At 39.9% G+C, this 20590-nt stretch overlaps 2 non-coding genes across 2 annotated transcripts; both read right to left on the reverse strand.

The window, feature by feature from the left end:
• Nucleotides 1-2597: 2597 nt before the first annotated feature.
• Nucleotides 2598-2705, reverse strand: LOC148564829 (small nucleolar RNA R71). Its single transcript, XR_015885440.1, has one exon. It is a non-coding gene; the product is annotated as a small nucleolar RNA R71 (small nucleolar RNA).
• Nucleotides 2706-19146: 16441 nt separating this feature from the next.
• LOC148564830 (small nucleolar RNA R71) lies at nt 19147-19250 on the reverse strand. The gene has a single exon (XR_015884171.1). It is a non-coding gene; the product is annotated as a small nucleolar RNA R71 (small nucleolar RNA).
• Between the last annotated feature and the right edge of the window lie 1340 nt (nt 19251-20590).

The raw sequence follows: 20590 nt of genomic DNA on the forward strand, positions 1-20590 counted from the left end.
TGATGCCCAACATAAAGCTTGCCATGGAAAGGAGTATAAATGATTGGAAGAAGGCAATAGGAAAGCAGAGGTTCAAGGGGAACAAAGTATCTTCATACGCTTATCTGAAATTCACCAATGAATTACATAAGTATCTCTATCTTTATTTTATGTTTATTTCCATCACGTTAAACTCCATAACAATTTGAATCTGCCTGAGATTTACATGATGACCATAGCTTGCTTCAAGCCGACAATCTCCGTGGGATCGACCCTTACTCACGTAAGGTTTATTACTTGGACGACCCAGTGCACTTGCTGGTTAGTTGTGCGGAGTTGTGATAAAGAGTTGAGATTACAATTGTGCGTACCAAGTTGTTGGCGCCATTGATGATCACAATTTCGTGCACCAAGTTTTTGGCGCCGTTGCCGGGGAAGGAACGAATGAACGAACAATAATTTTGCATTTGTTTCCAGCAACAACACTAAGTTTTTGGCGCCGTTGCCGGGGATTGTTCGAGTTTGGACAACTGATGGTTCATCATGTTGCTTAGATTAGGTATCTTTTCCTCAGAATTTTTAAGAATGAATTCTAGAGTTTCAAGGTGATGTTCCCACCATCACAAAAGCTGATTGATTCTCGTCAGTTTAGCTATTAAATGTAATGTCCTGCTGAAGCTTGGCCAAACATGTTTAATCTTTTTAGACTAAAGCTTTAGACTAACATTGCATGATTCCTGGAATTCTTATTAAAAGTTTTGATTCTCTTTATTTTCTTTTCTATATAATTTTCAAAAAAAAAATGTTAAAATCATAAAACCAAAAATATTTTATGTTTATTGTTTGAGTCTATTGTCTAATTTTAAGTTTGGTGTCAATTGCATGTCTTTATCCTTCTAATTTTCGAAAATTTATACATATTGTTCTTCATTGATCTTCAAGTTGTTCTTGATGATTTCATTGCTTTGATCTTCAAATTCTCTTGTTTTGTATGTTTTGTTGTTTCTTACATGCATTTTTACATTGTTATAGTCCTTAGTATACAAACTTTTAAGTTTGGTGTCTTACATGCATTGTTTATTTGATCTTAGTTGCATTTTTATTGATTCCCATCATCAAAAATTCAAAAATATTTTAAAACTATGTCTTTTTAAGTCAATAATACAGAGAATTGAAGATTCAGAACATTCAGCAGAGGAATCAAACAGAAAAAGCTGGGCGTTCAAAACGCCCAGTGAAGAAGGAAAACTAGTGTTTAAACGCCAGCCAGGGCACCTGGCTGGGCATTTAACACCCAAAAAGGTAGAGATTTGGGCGTTAAACGCCAGAATGGGCACCATTCCGGGCGTTTAATGCCAGGATGACACTAGAGGGAAGATTTTGTTTTTAATTCACATTTTTTTCAAGTTTTCATAATTTTTCAAAATCAAATCATTTTCAAATCATATCTTTTCAATCATATCTCTTTCAAAATCAATTTCTTTCCATTTTATATTTATTTTCACTATTTTCAAAAATCCTTGCTTCAATTCAAGATTTACTTCAAAAATTTTCAAGTTGTTACTTGCCTATTAAGAAAGGATCAAACTTTAAATTTTGAAATCATATCTTTTAATTTCTTGATAGTCAAGTAATCAACTTTAATTTTAAAAATTTTCTTTTTCTAAATTGATTTTCAATCATATCTTTTCAAACATATCTCTTCAATCACATCTTTTTCAAAATTAATTTTTTTTTCAATCATATCTTTTTCTAATTTCAAAATCTTTTTAAAAAATCACTTTATTTCTTTCCCAATCTTAGTTTTCAAAAATCTCAATCAAATTTTCAAATTTCTTTTTAATTATTTCAAAATCTTTTTAAATTATTTTCGAAAATTCTTCCCCTCTTTTCACATCCTTCTATTTAAAGGACTAAGACTCCTCATCAAGGTGCAATTCGAACTCTGTCCCTCTTGATAAGTTCAAATTCCCTCTTCTCCACCTCCTCCTTCTATTATTCTTTTCTTCTGACACTTCAAGGAATCTCTATATTTTGACAAAGAGGATTCCATACTTTTTTGTTCTCTTCTCTTTCATATGAGCAGGAACAAAGATAAAGGCATACTTGTTCAAGTTGATCCTGAACCTGAAAGGACCTTGAAGAGAAAGCTAAGAGAAGCTAAAGAACAATTCTCTTTAGAGGGCCTAACAGAGCTTTTCAAGGAAGAAGAAATCATGGCAGCCGAAAACAACAATGCCAATAATGCAAGGAAGGTGCTTGGTGACTTTACTGCACCTACTCCTGATTTCTATGGGAGAAACATCTCAATCCCTGCCATTGGAGCAAACAACTTTGAGCTTAAGCCTCAATTAGTTTCTCTAATACAACAGAATTCCAAGTTTCATGGACTTCCATTGGAAGATCCTCATCAGTTCTTAGCTGAATTCCTACAAATCTGTGACACTGTCAAGACCAATGGGGTTGACCCTGAAGTCTACAGACTTATGCTCTTTCCTTTTGCTGTAAGAGACAGAGCTAGAACATGGTTAGATTCACAACCTAAGGAAAGCTTGAACTCTTGGGAAAAGCTAGTCAATGCCTTCTTGGTAAAGTTCTTTCCACCTCAAAAATTGAGTAAGCTTAGAGTGGAAGTCCAAACCTTTAGACAGAAGGATGGTGAGTCCCTCTATGAAGCTTGGGAGAGATACAAGCAATTGATCAGAAGGTGCCCTTCTGACATGCTTTCAGAATGGAGCATCATATGAATCTTCTATGATTGTCTGTCTGAACTATCCAAGATGTCATTGGATAGCTCTGCTGGAGGATCTCTTCATCTGAAGAAGACGCCTGCAGAAGCTCAAGAACTCATTGAAATAGTTGCAAATAACCAATTTATGTACACCTCTGAAAGGAATCCTGTGAATAATGGATCAACTCAGAAGAAAGGGGTTCTTGAGATTGATACTATGAATGCCATATTGGCTCAGAATAAAATATTAACCCAACAAGTCAATATGATTTCTCAGAGTCTGTCTGAAATGCAAGCAGCAACAGGCAGTACTAAGGAAGCTTCCTCTGAAGAAGAAGCTTATGACCCTGAGAACCCTGTAATGGAAGAGGTGAATTACATGGGAGAACCCTATGGAAACACCTATAATCCTTCATGGAGAAATCACCCAAATTTCTCATGGAAGGACCAACAGAGGCCTCAACAAGGCTTCAACAACAACAATGGTGGAAGAAATAGGCATAGCAATGGCAAGGCTTTTCCATCATCTTCTCAGCAACAGACAGAGAATACTAAGCAGAGCCCCTCTGACTTAGCAACCATTGTCTCTGATCTAATCAAGACCACTCAAAGTTTCATGACTGAAACAAGATCCTCCATTAGAAACTTGGAGGCACAAGTGGGTCAGCTGAGTAAGAAAATTACTGAACTCCCTCCTAGCACTCTTCCAAGCAATACAGAAGAGAATCCAAAAAGAGAGTGCAAGGCCATAACCACATCTCACATGGCCGAACATGGAAAGGAGGAAGAGGCAGTGATTCGGAAGACCTCAATGGACGCCCACTGACCTCCATGGAGTTCCCTAATGAGAAACCATGGAATCTGAGGCTCACACTGAGACCATAGAGATTCCATTAAATTTACTTTTGCCATTCATGAGCTCTGATGAGTATTCTTCCTCTGAAGAGGATGAAGATGTTACTGAAGAGCAAGTTGCTAAGTACCTTGGAGCAATCATGAAGCTAAATGCTAAGTTGTTTGGTAATGAGACTTAGGAGGATGAACCTCTATTGCTCATCAAAGAACTGGATGACTTGATTAGTCAGAGATTACCTCAAAAGAGATAGGACCCTGGAAAGTTCTCAATCCCTTGTACCATAGGCACCATGACCTTTGAGAAGGCTCTGTGTGACCTAGGGTCAAGCATAAACCTTATGCCTCTCTCTGTAATGGAGAAGTTAGGGATCATTGAGGTACAAGCTGCAAGAATCTCACTAGAGATGGCAGACAATTCAAAGAAGTAGGCTTATGTACTTGTAGAGGATGTCTTGGTAAAAGTTGAAGACCATTACATCCCTGCTGATTTCATAATCCTAGAAACCGAGAAGTGTATGGATGAATCCATCATCCTTGGCAGACCCTTCCTAGCCACAGCAAAAGCTGTGACTGACGTTGACAGAGGAGAATTGATCATTCAAGTGAATGAAGACTCCCTTGTGTTTAAAGCTCAAAGATATCCCTCTGTAACCATGGAGAGGAAGCATGAAGAGCTTCTCTCAATACAGAGTCAAACAGAGCCCCCACAGTCAAACTCTAAGTTTGGTGTTGGGAGGCCACAACAAAACTTTAAGTTTGGTGTTGAACCCCCACATTCAAACTCTAAGTTTGGTGTTGGGAGTTTCCAACATTGCTCTGAACATCTGTGAGGCTCCATGAGAGCCCGCTGTCAAGCTATTGACATTAAAGAAGCGCTTGTTGGGAGGCAACCCAATCGTTACTATTCTATGTTAAATTTCTAATTTCCTTTGTTATTTTATGTTTTCTGTAGTTTGATGATCATGTGAAGTCACAAAAACAATTGAAAAAGCAAAAACAAAGTGAAAAATAGAATGAAAAATAGAACACCCTAGAGGAGACAGTTACTGGCGTTTAAACGCCAGTAAAGGTAGCAGAATGGGCATTAAACGCCCAGTCTGGCACCATTCTGGGCGTTTAACGCTAGAAAAGGGCACCAGACTGGCGTTTAACGCCAGGAATGGGCAAGAAGCTGGCGTTAAATGCCAGAAATGGGCAACAGCCTAGCGTTTAACGCTAGGATTGGCAGCAAGGGGCGTTTTGCATGCCACTTGGTGCAGGGATGAGATATCCTTGACACCTCAGGATCTGTGGACCCCACAGGATCCCCACCTACCCCACCTCTCTCTCTCTTCTTCACCCATTCACCAATCACCTCAATACCTCTTCCCCAAAAACCCCTCACCTATCAAATCCCACCATTCTCTTCACCACTCACATCCATCCTTCATAAAACCCCACCTACCTCACCATTCAAATTCAAACCACTTTCCCTCCCAAACCCACCCTCTATAGCCAAACCATACACACCCTCTCACCCCTATATAAACCCATCTTCACTCCTTCATTTTCACACAACCTAATCAACACTTCTCTCCCTTGGCCGAATTACAAAGCCCACTCCATCTCCTCTATTTCTTCTTCTTCTACTCTCTTCTTTATTCTTTTGCTCGAGGATGAGCAACCTTCCAAGTTTGGTGTGGTAAAAGCTAAAGCTTTTTGTTTTTCCATAACCATTTATGGCACCAAAGGCCGGAGAAATCTCTAGAAAGAGGAAAGGGAAGGCAAAAGCTTCCACCTCTGAGTCATGGGAGATGGAGAGATTCATCTCAAGGGTGCATCAAGACCACTTCTATGAAGTTGTGGCCAAGAAGAAAGTGATCCCCGAGGTCCCTTTCAAACTCAAAAAGAATGAGTATCCGGAGATCCGACATGAGATCCGAAGAAGAGGTTGGGAAGTTCTCACCAACCCCATTCAACAAGTCGGAATCTTAATGGTTCAAGAGTTCTATGCCAATGCATGGATCACCAAGAACCACGATCAAAGTGTGAACCCGAACCCTAAAAATTGGCTTACAATGGTTCGGGGGAATTACTTAGATTTTAGTCCGAAAAATGTAAGGTTGGCATTCAACTTGCCCATGATGCAAGGAGATGCACACCCCTACACTAGAAGGGTCAACTTTGATCAAACGTTGGACCAAGTCCTCATGGACATATGTGAAGAGGACGCTCAATGGAAGAGAGATTCGAGAGGAAAGCCGGTTCAACTAAGAAGGCATGACCTCAAGCCCGTGGCTAGGGGATGATTGGAGTTCATCCTACGCTCAGTCATTCCCACTAGCAACCGGTCCGAAGCTACTATAGACCGGGCTATCAGGATACATAGCATCATGATTGGAGAGGAAGTGGAAGTTCATGAGATTATATCCCAAGAACTCTACAAGGTGGCGGACAAGTCCTCTCCTTTGGCAAGGTTAGCCTTCCCTCATCTCATTTGTCACCTTTGCAATTCGGTTGGAATTGACATAGAGGGAGACATTCTCATTGATGAGGACAAACCCATCACTAAGAAAAAGATGGAGAAAATAAGATAACCTCATCAAGAGCATGAGGAAATTCCTCATCATGAAATCCCTGAGATGCCTCAAGGGATGCATCTTCCTCCACAAAACTATTAGGAGCAAATCAACACCTCCCTAGGATAATTGAGTTCCAACATGGGACAACTAAGGGTGGAGCACCAAGAGCAGTCCATCCTCCTCCATGAAATTAGAGAAGATCAAAGAATCATGAGAGAGGAGCAATAAAGGCAAGGAAGAGACATTGAGGAGCTCAAGCACTCCATAAGATCTTCAAGAGGAAGAACAAGCCGCCATCACTAAGGTGGACCCGTTCTTTAACTTCCTTGTTCTTTATTTTTTGTTTTTCGAAAATTGTGCTTTATGTTTATTTATGTTTGTGTCTTTATTACATGATCATTAGTGTCTCAGTGTCTATGCCTTAAAGCTATGAAAATGAATCCATCACCTTTCTTAAATGAAAAATGTTTTTAAATTGAAAAAGAAAAAGAAGTACATGAATTTCAAATTTTAAAACAGTTTACTTATCTTGATGTGGCGGCAATACTATTGTCTTTCTGAATGAATGCTTGAACAGTGCATATTTTTGAATTTGATTGTTTATGAATGTTAAAATTTTTGGCTCTTGAAAGAATGAAAGGAAAAGGAGAAATGTTATCTGATGATCTGAAAAATCATAAAATTGATTCTTGAAGCAAGAAAAAGCAGTGAAAAGCTTGCAAAAAAAAAGAGGCGAAAAAAAAAGAGAAAAGAAAAAGAAAGAAAAAGAAAAGCAAGCAGAAAAAGCCAATACCCCTTTAAACCAAAAGGCAAGGGTGATAAAAAGGATCTAAGGCTTTGAGCATCAGTGGATATGAGGGCCCACAGGAATAAAATCCTGGCCTAAGCGACTAAACCAAGCTGTCCCTAACCATGTGCTTGTGGCGTGAAGGTGTCAAGTGAAAACTTGAGACTGAGCGGTTAAAGTCGAGGTCCAAAGCAAAAAAGAAGAGTGTGCTTAAGAACCCCAGACACCTCTAATTGGGGACTCTAGCAAAGCTGAGTCACAATCTCAAAAGGTTCACCCAGTTATGTGTCTGTGGCATTTGTGTATCCAGTGGTAATACTTGAAAACAAAGTGCTTAGGGCCACGGCCAAGACTCATAAAAGTAGCTGTGTTCAAGAATCAACATACTTAACTAGGAGAATCAATAACACTATCTGGATTCTGAGTTCCTATAGAAGCCAATCATTCTGAACTTCAAAGGATAAAGTGAGATGCCAAAACTGTTCAGAGGCAAAAAGCTAAAAGCCCCGCTCATCTAATTAATACTGATCTTCATAGATGTTTTTGGAATTCATTGTATATTCTCTTCTTTTTTATCCTATTTGATTTTCAATTGCTTGGGGACAAGCAACAATTTAAGTTTGGTGTTGTGATGAGCGGATAATTTATACGCTTTTTGGCATTGTTTTTAGTATGTTTTTAGTATATTTTAGTTAGTTTTTATTATGTTTTTATTAGTTTTTAAATAAAAATCATTCTTCTGGACTTTACTATGAGTTTGTGTGTTTTTCTATAATTTCAGGTATTTTATGGCTGAAATTGAGGGACCTGAGCAAAAATCTGACTCAGAGGCTGAAAAAGGACTGTAGATGTTGTTGGATTCTGACCTCCCTGCATTCAAAGTGAATTTTCTGGAGCTACAGAAGCCCAATTAGCGCGCTCTCAATTGCGTTGGAAAGTAGACATCCTGGGCTTTCCAGCAATAAATAGTCTATACTTTGCCCGAGATTTGATGGCCCAAACAGGTGTTCCAAGTCAGCTCAAGAATTCTGGCGTTTAACTCCAAAACTGGCACAAAAGCTGGAGTTAAACGCCCAAACTGGCACAAAAGCTGGTGTTTAACTCCAAGAAAAGTCTCTACACATGGAAGCCTCAATGCACAGCCCAAGCACACACCAAGTGGGTCCGGAAGAAGATTTCTGCATTAATTACTGATTTTTGTAAACCCTAGGCTACTAGTTTTCTATAAATAGGACCTTTTGCCATTGTATTTTCATACTATCTATCTTTTACTCATACTTTGATAGAACTTTTCACGTTTGGGGGCTGGACTCTCGGCCATGCCTGGACCTTGTTCTTATGTATTCTCAACGGTGGAGTTTCTACACACCATAGATTAAGGTGTGGAGCTCTGCTGTTCTTCATGAATTAATACAAGTACTATTGTTTCTCTATTCAACTCAATTCTATTTCTTCTCCAAGATATTCATTCTTTCTTCAACTTGATGAATGTGATGATCCGTGACACTCATCATCATTCTCACCTATGAACATGTGCCTGACAACCACCTCTGTTCTACTAGCAATGGCTTGAATGCGTATCTCTTGGGTTTCTAATCTAAGATTGGAACCTTCGTGGTATAGGCTAGAATTATTGGCGGCCATTCCTAAGATCCGGAACGTCTAAACATTGTCTGTGGTATTCTGAGAAGGATCTGGGAAGGGATGACTGTGACGAGCATCAAACTCGCGATTGTGGGGCGTGTGACAGACGCAAAAGGATCAATGGATCCTATTTCGACATGATCGAGAACCGACAGCTGATTAGCCGATGTTGTGACAGAGCATCAGGACCATTTTCACTGAGAGGACGGGATGTAGCCATTGACAACGGTGATGCCCAACATAAAGCTTGCCATGGAAAGGAGTATGTATGATTGGAAGAAGGCAATAGGAAACCAGAGGTTCAAGGGGAACAAAGCATCTTCATACGCTTATCTGAAATTCACCAATGAATTACATAAGTATCTCTATCTTTATTTTATGTTTATTTTCATCACCTTAAACTCCATAACCATTTGAATCCGCCTGACTGAGATTTACAAGATGACCATAGCTTGCTTCAAGCTGACAATCTCCATGGGATCGACCCTTACTCACGTAAGGTTTATTACTTGGACGATCCAGTGCACTTGCTGGTTAGTTGTGCGGAGTTGTGATAAGAGTTGAGATTACAATTGTGCGTACCAAGTTGTTGGCGCCATTGATGATCACAATTTCGTGCACCACCTTCCAATTTTGTATGTTTCCTTTCTATCCTTTAAGTCATTCCTGCCTTAGAAGATCTGAAATTACTCAACACACGAATCACGGCATTGAATGGTAATAAAGGGAAATTAAAATAATTACTTTTAAAGCATAGGAAACATGTTTTTCACATACATCACATAATAAGGAAGGAAAAGTAAAACCATGCAATTAATATGAATAAGTGGGTGAAGGATTGAATAAATCACTCAAATTATTCTAAATCCAAGATAAGGAGTAAGGTAAGGTTGAAGTGGTGGAATCTCATGCAATACAATCTATTCTAGATGCAACTACCTAAATGCATCATGCAATTCTAATTATTTTTATTCACTTGTATATAAAGCTCACATGTAGTTAAATTAATTCACATTTCTCAAGGAATCATATATATAGCCAGACTTCAGATAATGATAAAGCACTTTTACAATTGAGATGGGAAAAAATATTTTATAAACTTGCAAGACAATTAATAATTCAAGCAGAGATATATGTTAATGAGCTATTGAACCCTCACTGGATTTTGTGTTTACTCTCTAGTCACTCAGTGTTTATTGGGTTAATCACTCTATTCTTCTTTTTATCCTTACTTTCTATAACTTTGTTTTTCATCTAACCAATCAACAATTATAGAATATAGGCATACAAAAGTCATGAGGTCTTTAATTAAGGTTGTAATGAGGGCCAAGGTAAAGGTAAGGGTATATGTATAAGGCTAAGTGAGCTAACTAAGCGAATCCTTGATTAGTCTAAGATCTCACCTAACATACATAACTTGTAAAGCAAAGATTCTTTACCTATTTTCCCATATTTTTCCCACTTTTGATGTTACATGCTCATGCATTAGTTTTAATTATGTCCTACGTGCATTGCTTTATTTTGCATTTGGGGAATTCTTTTGTATCCCCTTTATTCAAATACTGAAAATATATATATATATATATATATATATATATATATATATTTTATATATATATATATATATTTTTTTTTTCTTAAATGCACATGGTAATTCAATTATTTTGATTTCACATGAGCATGCTTCCCCAAAAAAAAATTTTATTTTGAATTATTTTATTATTTTCAACTTTCTACCCTTTGTTTTTATCATCCATGTTCCCATTTGGTTTCCCACACTTAAACAATTACACAATTTCTATCTTAAGCTAACCAAGGATTCAACTTGGGATTTTTATTTTGTTTTTCTGCTTAAGGCTAGTAATGTGGTTTGTAGAATAAGAGGGGATTTAAAGGCTCAAGGGGGCTAACAAGGGTGATGTAAAAGGTAGGCTAATTTGGGATAAGTGAGCTAAAATCAACAATGGCCTCAATCACTCTCTTGGTATGTATTTCTATTCTATAATCAGACATATAGATTAAAACAAAGTAAAGAACACCAGAATAAATAAGAAGGGTGGAACACACAGGAATAAAAATTATGATTTGAATGTAACCATACAATTAAGCTCAAAACTCACAGGCTGTATGTTCTCTAACTCAGAAATCATATATCAGTTATATATGTCATGCAAGTAAAAATCAAGAGTTTCCATTATTCTCAATGTAAAATTTATTTTGAGTGGCTTTAAAGTTTGTGTTTCTCCTTGATGAAATGTTGTTAACTAACTAACATGGAATGCTATATATACAAGGTGTGGGTTGTTTCTATTATGTTCAAGTCTCTAGTTTACTTTTTTTTATATTTTCAAATTAAACTAAGTTATCTTATGCTAAAAAAAGGGTAAACTATACTAATCAATCCACAATTTCTATAACTAATAAGTTAGAATTGCAACTAAACTAAATAGCTAAAATATGAACTAAGGTGCAAAATGCAGAAAGAGTAAAAATACATGAAAATAGCAATGTATAAGTACTGAGAAAATAAAAAATAAAAATAAAAGAGAAAAATACAGAAAAATAGCAAAATAAAATGAAAGAGTCTGTAGTGGTTCACCAAAAAAAATGCCAGAGATGGCGACCTCCCCACACTTAAAATGAAGCATCGTCCCTGATGCTCACTCAAGCAGGGTGTGAAGGGGTGTCATCACTGGAAGGGTGGGTAGCTGGAGTCTCTGTGGTGGTGGTCTGAGGATCTGCTTGCTGTAGAGGAGGTGCTGACTAAATAGGAATCTCAGGGTCTGCAGCCTGAATCTGATGCGGGGCCTCATGCTGTGATGCAGCCTGCTCTGTGCCTGCCTCATCAGTAGGAGTGAGGAATGGAGGTCTGTAGCCCAAAGCCAGAAAGTTCCTACTGTAAGGAATGATTTTCTTGCATTCTGCAGCAGGTGGCCTCTCATCAGCATCCTCCTAAGGCACGTCAGCTCGACGGTCTAGCTGCGTAATCAGATATGGGAAGGGGAGAGTGCCTCGGACGTGGACCCTGGCCATGTAGTACTGAATGAAGCGTGGCAGGTACAGGTCCTTACCCTCCATCACACACCATAGGAGGGTGATCATAGCGGCAGGTAGCTCCGTCTCGTGAGTACTCGGCATAATAAAGTTGCTTAGGATCTGATGCCATAGCCGAGCCTCATCGTTCAAGTATGCCCGCTTGATTCCCTTAGGCATGGTGGTGTTCTGACACATGACCCATGGGACAGTCGGGTCAAGGGCTATCCTGGCCTTGACTGCATCCCAATCAAACTTCATGAAGCGCATATCCTCCTCAGCTTTTTGATAACTATCCAGCTGATCAGATTTAGGCAGAAGCTTTAGAACATCCTCTATGGCCTCTTCAGTGACCAGAATCTGCTTCCCTCTTAGGTTTACTGCATCTAGGGAAGTTTTGAAGTAATTGCAGTAAAATTTTCTTACCCAAGATGCATTAACCTCGGTCAGGTTTCTCTCCAGGAAGAACCAGCCTCTTTGTTTGATCTGATCAGAGGTGTATTGCTGGAGTTCTTCTGGGATCTTCAGAGTCCTCTCTAGGTACAGGTTCCTGTCGTTTGCAAACACCAGATACTTAAGCTCGCAGTAGCGGTTTGCAAACTTAATCGGATCAGTAGCAGGGAGTAGCTGGTCAGCCTTCTCCTGCGGGGTAAAGTGTTTCTCCCACCAGGAGTCATCATGCATGAGGTCCAGTATGGACATGGAGGCTTCTCCTCTTTTCCGTTTGCTAGTTGTTGCCTTTCCTTTTCCTTTTCTTTGGGTGTCAGACATCCTGAAAAATAGAAAACCAGGATATAATAAAAATAGGAAAGCAGGTAGACAAATAATCAAAAAAAGCATATAATGTCAAAGGAGCAATAGAATAATAAAAATGAGGTAAGTAAATGTGCATTAAGGATTGTATAGGAGTGAAAAGTCCGAGAATAAAAATTCACAATCCACAATGTAAAAGGATTCATGTTAAGTAGGAAAAACGTCCGTCATGCCTTGGTTAGAATGTTAGAGAGAATAGTGAAAAACCAGAAGAGATATTTTGAAAGGTAAGTGGGTTAGGAATGAAAAAGAGGTTAGGCAGTGAAAATTAGTGAATTAGTAAAAAGTGGATTAGAGTAAGTGGCATGAAGAGCATTTCCTAAATAACGAGAATTCACAAATTAAAGCAACAGATAACTCAAATTCAAACAAGGAAGTTAAGGATGAATCAAATGAATATAGCAAAGAGTAGAATTGAATCATCTAAGATGCAATTTATAAACCAGGAAATGAAAAAGAATAAGGAAGCTTGCCCTGTCATTCAAGAATTGGTTTGGTAAAAGCTGAGTAAAGCAGAGTGCAAGTTTACAAAACCAAAACAAAAATGAAAATCAAAATAATTTACAGAAATTTGGGCAGCATCCCGGCTAAAATTGGATGTTTCCAGAAAATAAATAGCAATCAGAATAGCTCATATGAATTAAAATATAGCTGCAATGACATAAAGGGAATAAGAACATGGAAAAGCAGTGTAAAAAGCAGCATGAACAAGAAATTACAGCATATGAACAATATTAACAACACAGCAATAGCAGAGTTGCAAAAATTAGAAAACAAGAAACATGAACAGCGCAATTAAACAGGCCTAAATCCACTAACCACATCCTAAGCTACCTAACAACCTAGAATCCACTATAACATGCATATCTAACTAGCCTAATGATGAACATAAACAGAAAAATAGGAAATTAACGATAAAAGGAAAGAATGGTGGCGTTCAGTAGAACCTGGAAGGCGTAGGAATGAAAGTGGGGCAGAGAGGTGGCTGGGGGTGGTGGCTGTGGCAGCTGATGCAGCGGTTGAGGGTGGTACGGCGGCGGTGAGGGCTTGCGGAGGCAGGGGAGGTTTGGGGTAGGGTAATGTGGATAGGGGAAAGGGAAGGAAGGGGGTGTGGGTGGTGGTGGGTGGTGCGGTTGTGGTAGCAGGGGTAGCTGTGGAGGAAAAGGGGAAGATTGATGGTTTAGAAGTTATAGTAAACTCTCGTTGCAAGTATAGTTACTAAACCAAGCAATCAACCTTTCTTACAAACGTTTTGGTTGTCACAAGTACAAACCCCTAAATAAATTGGTAACCTAAGTATTTAAACCTCGGGTCGTCTTCTCAAGGAACTGCAGGGAAGTATGTTCTTATTATTGGTTATGAAGATTGTAAATTGGGGTTGTGATGGCGGCGCGGTGAGGTGGTGACGGCGGCGCGGTGAGGGAGAAGAGGAAAGAAGAAGAAGAAAGAGGGGGGATGAGGAAGGGGGATGGCATGGTGGCGGCTTCTGGGTGGTTGTCGGGGTTGCGGTGGGCGGTGGTGGTGGCTGGAAGTTGTGGGTGGTGGTTGTGGAGAGAAGAGAGGAAGGAGAGGGGGCTGGGGGTTATTAAATTTGAATCCACGTGATTGCGTGGGGCATGCTGTCGCGTGGCTGGGGTAAAATGGGGGTCGATGCGATCGCGTGGGTGGCGCGATCGCGTGGAATGGGTAAATTATGAATGACGCAGTCGCGTGAAGCATGCGACCGCGTCGCTGGAAATTTTGCTAAACGCATAATTCCAGCGTCGTTTCAGCGCAACTCTCTGTCTCCTCTGGGTGGTGGTGCAATCCATGCGACGTAATCGCGTCACTCACGCTGTCGCGTGGGTCATTTTGTGTGAAACGCACAATGGCCACACGATTCCAGCCTAACTCTCTAGACGTTGGGGATTTACGCCGATCTCCAGATCACGCGGCCGCATGAATGACGCGGACGCGTGGGTAGTGTTTTTTGTAAGTGACGCGATCGCATGAGTGATGCGGTCGGGTCGCGCACCCCCTTTTTTTTTATGTAGGTATGCAACTATGCAGCATGCAATGCGAATGAATAATATTCATGTTCAATTGAAAAGGAAATAAAATAAATAAAATTAAATAACACGAAATAAAACTGAAGAAGAAACGACCATACCATGTTGGGTTGTCTCCCACCTAGCACTTTTAGTTAAAGTCCTTAAGTTGGACATTGGATGAGCTTCCTGTTATGGTGGCTTGCGCTTAAATTCATCCAGAAATCCCCACCAACGTTTAGAATGCCAATAGCCTCCGGGGTCCCAAACTAGGCATGTGAAGCTTCTGAGCAGCTTCAAACATATTCTCAGGCTCCCGGGGTGACGAATGTCAGAATAGATTCCAAGATCCCAAACCTTGCTTTTAAATCCTCCTTCGTCTTGATCTATATTTTTCCATCCAGGCGGTTTAGAAAGTAGATTTTCACCAAGGTGACCAAACGTTTTCCGAGATCCATTTGATAGATCATGATGCCAATCCGCACATGTCAAGTTGAAGCATGGAACCTTATTGAACCTTGTGCACCAGCTCTGAGTACGAGCCATTTCCCTCTTACTCTTAAAGCCGCAGGGAGCTCTAAGCTGGCCATCTGTTTCAAGCAAACCATATTCAAGCGAAAAAGTAAAGATAAAGGTTAAGGATTGTACCCACTTGAAGCTTGTATTAGGTGGTAATGGCCTTGGGATAGGTGTTTCCAATGGTTCTGTGAGTTCTACTCCCTTGTGCTCTTCTGTGAATTTCTTCACTTCCTTGTAGACTTCTTCAATTGCATCCATGTCCTGATCAAAGCCTTCTATGTCTTCCTCGTCACTTAAGTCATAAACGGGAGGTTGAGAGAAATCTACCTCCGCATCATCTTCGCATTTACTTGGGGAAGATTCTGCGATCTCAGAGAGTTCACTTGCTGGTGCAAGTTCACTACTGGGAGAACTTGACTTGAGATCATCATCATCGAGGAAACTTGCTTCTTGGATTATTCCGTCTAGTTCTTTATAAAAGACTTGCCTTGGGGGCTGTGTACTATCCTCCTCAGCATCAATTGTAACGTCCTTGACAGAATTCTCCACAACTCTGGATTCCCATGGAGGCTCAGTGGCTCCTAGGTCTTCAACCAACTCTTCTTCTTGTGTAATGACAGCTTCCTCTACTTCCTCCAGTACGAAGTCATGCCCTGTTCTATCCATTGGAGTTTCTAGTATCTCCTTCATGCTACGCTCATCATTAGATTGTCCATACGGAGTTGTGGGAGGTCCTTGAATGTTCGAACGTCTAGAAGATAATTGACTTATTTGCTTGCTCCAGTTGATAAAGGGTTGTTTGAAATTGATTTACTATTTCCTTGAGGCGAACCTCTGATTCTCGGGGTGCTGGATTTGGACGTGGTGCATTGGGAAGTGGTGGTGTTTGGGAGTAATTGGATTGGAATCGGGGTAAATGAGGATCGCATGGTGGCGAATGGTGAAAAGAAGCTTGTGAGTGTGGTGGTTCGAAGTTATGTTGAGAGGATGTGATGCCAAGGCATCTTAGGCTAGTTTCACTAGCATTTTTCTGTCAGTTTTAGTTGTTTTATGCATTTTCTTGAGCTTAAAGTAACCAAGAATGGTTAAATGAATAACAAAGCAATGAACCATCCAAACAGTATGATTTTGATGCAAATTCCATGAGTTTTAGTTATATTACTTGAATGCTATGAATGGAAGATTTCTCATGAAATTTTGCAAGACTTTGATGCAATTGTTTGGATGATTTCAGGGAAGAAGAGGCTAGGCAAGGAAGCAACAAAATCAATAAAGGAAGCTTGAATATCACATGTGGAGTGTAAGTTCCAGTTTAAGCTTAAACTGGAGCTTAAACGCCAGAATCATGAAGGCTAAGAAATGCTGAAACTGAAGTTTAACCTCCAGTTTAACCTTAAACTGGAGGTTAAACGCCAGAATGAGAATTCCACTCAGAAAGCATTTCCACGTTTAACCTCCAGTTTAACCTTAAACTGGAGGTTAAACGCCAGAAGTAAGAAAGGCACCAGGAGCATTTCCACGTTTAAGCTCCAGTTTAACCTTAAACTGGAGCTTAAACGTGTTCGACCATTTCTCCCCTCCAGGGTTGCTTTCTTCATTTCCACGTTTAAGCTTCAGTTTAACCTTAAACTGAAGCTTAAACGTGTTCGACCAAGTTTTCTCCTCCAGGGTTGCTTTCTCCATTTCCACGTTTAAGCTCCAGTTTAACCTTAAACTGGAGCTTAAACGTGTTCGACCTCCAGGGGTTGCTTTCTCCGCTTCCACGTTTAAGCTCCAATTTAACCTTAAACTGGAGCTTAAACGTGTTCGACCTCCAGGGCTGCTTTTCCTATCTCCACGTTTAAGCTTCAGTTTAACCTTAAACTGAAGCTTAAACGTGTTCGACTACGTTACCCTCCAGGGCTGCCTTCTTCCATTTCCACGTTTAAGCTTCAGTTTAACCTTAAACTGAAGCTTAAACGTGCTTCCACAAAAGGCATCACTGGAAGTGTCTGGCGTTTAAGCTGCAGTTTAAGCTTAAACTGCAACTTAAACGCCACTATTGGAAAAGGTTTCTGGGCCAAAAATATTGCAGTTTAAGTTAGCATTTGAGCACAAACATTAACTTAAACTTACTCTGGTATGAAACCCAATTGAATATCATGCTTTATGGGATTGGGCCTGAAGGATTGATGAGTCTGGAATTTCAATTTGTTGAGTCATGTGTCATTACTTGATTATCACTAAGTTGGCTCAATGAATGTTACAGAATTTGGATCAGCAGCCTCATCAAGATTATGGATCATAAACCCAAAGCAAAAGGAAAGCAGGGAGAGGCCTCAAAGCCCAAGAAACACAACAGAAGCTCAATGTAGAAAGTGTATAAATATGATAGAATTTAAGTTAGAATGGACTCTCTTTTTACCTTTCATTTTTTGAAGTTTTCATACTTTTGTAATTGAATTCAGAGCTATGACTCACTAAACCCCCTTTCATTGGGTTAGGGAGCTCTATTGTAATTCAATGAATCAATAATAGTTTTATCTTCTTCTTCAATCTTTTCTCTTGAATTTTGTTAGAAAGCTTCTCGATCTAATTCCATTGGGTAGTTATCTTGGGAAAGAAACTACCCATAATTGGAATCCTTCGGAACCTTGGGAAAGGAATGGAGGATTCATGCTAGAGAAGCTTTCTCACAGTGAATTGGATTGGGGTTTGGATGGATATTGTGACATGTAATCCTACCAAATTGTGGTTCATGAAACTGTGTGGTATAATCAGTGATCGAGCATCATCTCTTCTTATGAACATCTAAACCAAGGGATTGGGAATTTGTTCATTTTTAGAGAGAATTGGTGAGCCAAGGGATTGGGATCCAATCATATAAGATTGCCAAGCAAAATTCAATGAATGCATTGGTTGAGGGAGAAATAAAAATGTTTTGATTCGGAGATCTCAATATCTCCTAATACCCAATGAATTCCCCATTTCTGATCTACCACTTTCTCTTTACATTCTGCAATTCAATTCATGCAATCACCCCTATTCCCTTTTAATTTCAGCAATTTAGCTTCTCGCTCTTTAATTCATGCAATTTAAGATTCCGCAATTTCAATTTCTTGCCATTTACGTTTCCCGCCAATTTTACATTCCGCAACTCTCATCTAATTCTTGATTCCGCTCAACTAGACACACTTCTAATCCGAATTGCTCATTCAACCAATCCTTGTGGGATTCGACCTCACTCTATTGTGAGTTTTTACTTGACGATAACCCGTGCACTTGCCGGAAGGAATTTTGCCGATCGTGCAATTTCCTAAATCGTAGCATAACAAGTTTATGCGCATCAAGTTTATGGCGCCGTTGCCGGGGATTGGTTTTCGAGTGACAATTCTCAAATTGGAAGTTAACTAGATTGAGCATTTTTTTTTGTTTTGATTAATTCAGTACAAGTTACTTGTTGAATTTTAATTTCTGCACTCTGTTACATGCTTTCTTTCTTTATGCCTTTAAATTCAAGCAACTAACTCACTGACTCACTAACTGTTTGAATTAATTCCTCAACTGCTCTAACCATACTCTTCCATTAACCAAGAGTATTTCACTTGTTTGTTGCCTGTGCTGTGTTCTTGTATGACAGGTAGGAGAGGAGAGACATCAACTCCTCCATATACCGAACCAGAGAGGACCCTTCATAGACTTAGAAGGGAAGCAAGAGGGAAGAGAGTACTGGGAGAAGAAGAATCTGAAGGAGAATCTGAGGACAATTTTGAGGAAGCTTTAGATCTCAACATGGATAGAGAAGTTCACAACCATGAGAGAGCTGATGGAAACAATGCCATTCCTGAGAGGAGGGTTCTTAGTTCATACATAAACCCAACCTCTGGGAATTGTGGTAGCAGCATTCAGAAACCACCCATTCAGGCCAACAATTTTGAGCTCAAACCACAGCTAATATCACTTGTGGAGAATCATTGTTCATTTGGTGGGAGTGCTAATGAAGACCCAAACCAACATCTCACAAAATTCCTGAGAATTTGCGACACTGTGAAGTCCAATGGAGTCCAGGAAGATGCCTATAAACTGCTTTTGTTCCCATTTTCACTTAGGGACAAGGCAACTAAGTGGCTGGAATCATTCCCAAGGGGGAGCCTAACAACATGGGACGAGGTGGAAAGCAAGTTTCTGGCACGTTTCTACCCCCCACAAAAGGTCAATAGGCTTCGATCTGAGGTTCAGACTTTTAGACAACAAGATGGTGAAACTCTCTACGAGGCATGGGAGAGATTCAAGGATTTGACAAGGAAATGCCCACCAGACATGTTCCATGACTGGGTGCAATTGCAAATTTTCTATGATGGACTCTCTTATGAATCAAGGAAGGCTGTAGACCATTCATTAGGAGGTTCATTGAACAGGAAAAAGACTGTGGAAGAAGCCATTGAAGTGATTGAGACAGTGGCTGAGAATGAGTACTACTATGCATCAGAGAGACACAACACTAAGGGAGTCATGGAGCTGAACCATGTTGATATAATTCTAGCCCAAAACAAGGTGTTTGCCAAGCAACTAGCAGAGCTCACCAGGAAATTAGAAACAAAACAAGTGGCTGCAATACACACACAAGATCAAGAGGAAGAAAGCACTGAAGGAGGTGATTGGGAAGAGGCCAATTATGTAGGAAATCAACAAAGGCAACCATATGATCCACATTCCAACACTTACAACCCAGGCTGGAAAAACCACCCAACCTTTGGGTGGGGAAACCAGCAAAACCAACATAACAAGTCCACATACCAAAACTCCAACCAAAGATCATACCAAGCCACACAAAACACTTACTCTCAACCACCATATCATAGCCAAAATAATCAACCTACCCAACCTAACCCGAACCAACAATTTCAAGATCAATTAAACAGGATAGAAGGAATGCTGGCACACATGGGTCAGGACATAATTGAGTTGAAAAGCTTCAGGGATTATGTGAGATCTACCTTAAGAAACCATGGTGAAAAACTCAAGAGGATGGAGTCTCATGTAGGAGAGCTATCTCAACAGGCCCCCAAATCAACTGCAGTGTTCCCTAGTGACACAGAAAAGAATCCTAAAGGGGAACAAAAGAGAGTAAGATGGGAAGAATGCAAGGCCATCACCATATTGAAGGAAGTCTCAGAAGAAGAAGGAATTGGACCCTCAGAACAGGAGCCAGAAATCTTGAAGGAAGGTGTGGAGGAAGCTAAGCAGGAAAGTGAAACTGAGCAAGCCAAGGAATTGCAAAAAGGCACGATGGAAACATACCAACCAAAAGCATCATTTCCTCAGAGGTTAGGAGGAGGTGAAAAAGGGAAAACCTATTCAAGGTTTTTAGAGACATTTAAGTCTCTCCACATCAATATTCCCTTTCTTGAGATTCTCCAGCAAATGCCTACACATATCAAGTATTTAAAGGAATTGTTGAGCAAGAAAAGAGTTTTGAAGGGAGGACAAACGGTAACAATGAACAAAGAATGCAGTGCCCTCATCAAGAAGGACACAGTCTCTAAGAAAACAGACCCAGGAAGTTTTCATATCCCCTGCATCATAGGGGAAACAAAAATTGACAGAGGATTTTGTGATCTAGGAGCTAGCATAAATGTGATGCCTCTAACTCTTATGAAGA

The sequence above is a fragment of the Arachis ipaensis genome, chromosome B5, assembly GCF_059453495.1.
Source record: "Arachis ipaensis isolate K30076 ecotype BB chromosome B5, ASM5945349v1, whole genome shotgun sequence".
Classification (NCBI taxonomy): Eukaryota; Viridiplantae; Streptophyta; class Magnoliopsida; order Fabales; family Fabaceae; genus Arachis; species Arachis ipaensis.